Below are 4871 nucleotides of genomic sequence, written 5' to 3'. Positions count from 1 at the left end.
AGGGGCATCTCCAGCAGATCCTGTAGAAGACAGAGTTGCTGCCTGAGGAGAGCACGCCTCAAAGTGTGCATCGTCAGATTTGCGCTCGCTAGAGAGTATGGGACGAAGCTGGCATTGGCGTCCTGTCCAGCCAGTGTCAGGTGACACCCACTTTGCTGCGCACTGGTTACAGGAGGATCTAGAGTAATACAGATGTACTTCTCAGCGAAGGCAGCGAAGCAACACTTTCCTTTCAAACGGTGAGGCTGGTAAGGAAAGCGCAGTTTGTCTCTGACTGTCTCTATTCCCTTTGTCTCAGGGAGGCTGAATGAAAATGATGACTTCTTGACTGTGTTATCACACTGGGTGAGTAGGTGTGACATGCTGGAGCTGGATACTGAAGTTGAGTACGTGGTGGAATCGATGGATCTGTGTTTTCTGCATGGAGAAGGTAACCTGTCATTCGTTTATTTTTCTTAAAATGAAGCAAAGGACTAGGGAAGGTGGGTTCTTCTTCACAGCGCAGATTTTGATGACATTGTTGGAGTAGAAATCCATCCAAGGGTGGTCCTAAAGTTGGCAACATCAGTAGCATAACAAGAGAGTCTCATGGTTCCGCTGTAAAGTGGAAGTACAGAAAGCTGTTCAGCTCGCAGAGTGCAGGCCTGTGTGACCTGGGAATCTACTGATGGACTCTGCCTTATGAGGTGAGATATTTTCGATCGAGCAGGGGGAGTCATCGTGACTTAACAATGTGGTAGCTACACTTGTGATGGGCTCCTGCAGTTTTATCAGCTCTCGGACCCCGGAAGGCCTTCATCCTCCCTCCGTCTCTAGGATGAAAAGGCAAAAAATGCCATATTGTGAGGATGATTGAGTACAATTTTCTGCCGCTCCATAAATAACTTTGATACTTAGTATATGTTAGGAGTGCTTGTGGGAGCTTCAGCCTCTTCTCGAAGCAGTCCCGTCTGTCTAAAGCGCGTGCTTTTAAAAACATCTGTGTGTTACATACATTAGGAACTAAAACTGCAGCTTGATTTTCCTCCTCTAGGGCTGATTTTTCATAATTGCTTCACCCCGGTAACAGAAACGGATAGGCCCTGTTTCGTCAGGGTCAGTCCTGACCTCGTTTAAATGCTGCTGCAAAGCTTCAGTGTTTCAGTTTGCAAGCTGTAAAAATACTTTGTTAAAGATAAGAGTGCTTCTTGGAACTTAAGTGGTAGAACCACCTTCTCAATGGTAGCTTTTGCTGGCTTGCTTTTGTGCAATGTACATCTTTGCCATTGTGATTTAGCGTGCCTGATTGGTTTAGCATACAGACATTGGCACCCGCTGAGTTGATAAACAGGTCTTTCTCACTGTGCCATTTTTCCACTTCCTTTAATTGTATCTTTTTCAGTCTGTAACCACAGTTAATGTCTTTTTTTTTTTAAAAAAGCACACTACAGCAGCTTGCTTTGTTCATGTGTTCAAAAGATGTTTGTGGTTGCTTTTCCCCCAGTTGTTGCTTGGTTTTTTTTCCTCTTTAAATGCTTTCTGAAAGGTAGAACTGCATTTCCTTGTAGGGTGCACTTAGACTTTTTCCATGTTATCGGAGTTGTAAGAACATGTCAGTTTCAACACAGAAAAAAGGTCCAGCTTTTGCCACGAGGCTTTTGCCATTAGGGTTTAGCCTAATGTTGCCGAGGAAGCTTTCTTTCTGCTTCCCTCTAAGCCTTACTGTAAAAAAGAAAAAAAGCTGTCATGGGAAAGCCGGTTAAATCGGGCTCGGACCCCAGATTGTCACCGGTTTAATGCAATGAAAGTGTCCTGACTGGACTGAAGCACCCTAAAACACTTTGCGTGCTGCAGCATAAGAATGCAGATGGCTTATCACGCAGTAACTTGGGGATCAGCACCGTTTGCTGCCACTGGCAGAGGCTTTTTTCTTATTCCTTCTGACTGACACGGCCATAGGAGGTGCCTGTTTTGTGGCAGTAGTGCAGCAGCACCATCTCTCGACCCTGCTGCCTCAGACATTGCTTAGCCTCACTGCATTTTGTTTCCTGGTTTTGCTCGGCAGGACAAGTCCTGTTTGGCTGTCATTGCAGGGTTAGAGTGTAATATGAGGAAAGGAGGGTGTTGGCTTAGGAATTTCTGTTCCGCTTGCCACAGTTTTGCCACCAGTATTGCAGTTGGCGAGGTGGCTGTCGGGCGTGGGAATCGCGGGGGTGAGTCTCAGTGTGGGGACAGGTTTGTTGCTGACGCTTCAGCTGTTGGGGTTTTTGAGTTGCTGATGTGTGTTTTCTCATTCTACAGAACCACCTTCATGTTGCGTTCCAGGGAGTGTACTGTGGATGTACAGGAAAGATCTTTCCTGGTGAGACTGTCTATAAGCACCGAAGATGTTCGCCAGCTCTGCGCTGAGAAGTTCGAGGTGGACAAGCCGGCAGAGTGCAGCCCGTTTCTTGTTGTCGACGACACCTGGCAGCAGCTGACGGAGCATACCTGCCCTCGGGAAATGAAGGCTGAGTTGCACAGCTGTCCCCAACCCCAGGTCTTCCACTTTGTCTACAAATGTGTTAACAGAGATCTGTGTGGTACCATTTGTCACAATGATGACTCCACGTTTTAAAAGCAGCAGCTCGTCGTTGGATTTCTGTTCCTCTTGTTAACGGCTGAAAACATCTTTGTTGGCTGGCATTCCTTAGGAGCCGAGACTGGTCTTAAACCAGGATTGCCCAGTAAAAATCCCTTAGCCACATCAGGCATAGCTTAGAAAACCCCATGTAAATCGTGCACAGGGCCGGTTATGCAGACTATTCCACCAGCGTGTTTGAGCCAACAGCCACAAGACTCTGCTGCAGCATATCATATCGTGGCCCTCGGCAGGTTGTCTGCTGTGGTGTGCAAATGTCTTATTTTTTTTGCACCTGGCCTCTAGCCACATGTCATTTTGATTTATATACGTGTATGCTAGACAAGCATTGCAGTAAACTGGCTGGTGTTAGCTTGGGTTCGACTTGTCCCATTCAGGGCATCAGTTAACTCAGAATTACCTGGATGATTGATTGCATTCTTTCCTGTTTTTTTTTTTGTTTTGTTTTTTTTTTAATTACAGAAAATTGTGGGGGTTTATTATAGACATCTTGCAGCAGTTGCAGGTAGACTGTCAGGGTCGTCTTCTAAAAATATTTTTTCAGCTGTAAAGAATTCAGTAATTATGCATGTGATTTTAACATTCAATATACAAGAATAAGTCTCTTTCGGGTTTTGGCGTATTGCATTTAAGGTCTCTATGGTTTCTCCTCTTTTCCTGTTACAGGTGAGTTCTTGGGAGCTTGTGGTACCTGTAAGAAGGTCGTAGTATCGGCGCTGGTGATTTCATTGCCTTTATCTGAACTGGATGTACTGTTACCTGGGTTAGTGTTTCTATCCATTGGTTTAGACAGCCTTGTGGGTAGGAAGAGGAAGTTGAAAGAAAAGGATGTAGAGAAGGGGCAGAGAAAGAACGCAGAGAACCGAGTTTAGGAGTAAAATGTGTTAGTCTGTCTGCTGGTGCAGGCTCCTCTCAGAAAATGAGCCAAGGAGGTTGGTAAGGTGTTTGTAGTTTTACTGATTTTTTTTTTTTTTTTTCCTGGTTTTTGTGGCTATAGGGGTTGGGTGGGTTGGTTTTTTTACAGGGTCTGGGATTTGTGGGGTTAGTGTGGGCTTGTGAGGTTTTCCTGTTGGTTTGTTTTTTTTAACTGGGGTTCTAAGGGGGGGTTTTGGTTCTCTGCCTTTTGAAGGCTTTGGGGTTCTGTGGGTTGCGGGTTTGGGGGAGGGCTAGGGGCTTCTGTGGTGTTTTGAGTTCCCGCAGCTTTTCTTGTGGGGTCTGGGGTTTGTGTGTGTCTTTAATGGGGGTTTGTGGCTTCTTTGGTTTTTGGGCTTTGTGGGGGTTTCTAGTTTGTGGGAATTCTTTGGGTATTTTGGTTTGGTTTTTCTTAGGCTGAGAGGCTTTAGGAGGAAAGCCTGTTCTGAGCGTGGTGTTCTCCTTGTAACAGAAGCAGGGTCTCACTGTGGCATGCCAGCTGTCGTGGCTAACAAGGGAGCTTTTTTGTTTTGTGTTGTTATCAATATTACAAGAGTTCCACTTTGTAAAATGCTTTTGTGATGAGTTCAGGCTACGTCTTGCATCCATTGAAAGCAGTATTTACTGGGGCCGAGTCTTCCTGTTTGGAGCTGAGGAAGGAAGTATGGATTGAATAACAATGTATTGGTTTTTGACCTGCAGATGGTGGAAGAAAGTGAGGAAAGACTAACAGAAGAGCAGATTGAGTCACTTCTCCAGGCAGTCACCAGTCTTCTTCCAGGGGATCCAGAAGAACAGCCAAGAGACTTGGCAATGTTGGCTGAAGACGAAGGTGACCAAACCTTGGAGGCATCTCAGCCCAAAGCTGGCAACGGTTTCGACAGAGGAGAATCGGCTGACAATTTTCTGGGTTATACTTGGCAGCAGTTTACTGTTGTATTGGACATTGTTGTAAAATGCCTTAGAATTTTTATTATTCAGAGGTGATGAGGGAACCAGTTGTTTCCAAGAAAGCGTGGCCAAGGCCACTGTTGTTGTGGCATCTTTCCATCGATGGGGCTGGCAGCAGCTGAGTCAGGGCGGTTGGCTCTTTTTGGGGGACTATGGGGTCTTTACAGGGTCTCTTTTTGGTGGGGTCTAGGGCTTTTGGGGGGGTTCTCTAAGGGGGGGTGTGGGGTTCTTTGAGGGGATCTTTATGGGGTCTCATTTTGGGGGGGGATGTGAGGGGCTTGGGGGCATCTTTAAGGAGTCTCAGGTTTTTTGGGGGGTGGTTAGGGTTCTTTATGGGGTCTGTTTGGGGGGTCTGGGTTTTTTGGGGGGGCTCTTTGGGGAGTTGGGG

The 4871-nt window shown here is 46.2% G+C and overlaps 1 long non-coding RNA gene across 1 annotated transcript; it reads left to right on the top strand.

Moving 5' to 3' along the window:
• The first annotated feature begins 1622 nt into the window (after positions 1-1622).
• Positions 1623-4552, top strand: LOC311199380. Its single transcript, XR_014617760.1, has 3 exons — positions 1623-2518; positions 3287-3383; positions 4235-4552. It is a non-coding gene; the product is annotated as an uncharacterized lncRNA (long non-coding RNA).
• The last annotated feature ends 319 nt before the right edge of the window (positions 4553-4871 follow it).

This window comes from Gallinula chloropus (genome assembly GCF_964237585.1).
Source record: "Gallinula chloropus genome assembly, chromosome: 20".
Classification (NCBI taxonomy): domain Eukaryota; kingdom Metazoa; phylum Chordata; class Aves; order Gruiformes; family Rallidae; genus Gallinula; species Gallinula chloropus.
Note: the sequence above shows the minus strand (reverse complement) of the source record. Positions and strands in the feature narration are given on the sequence as shown.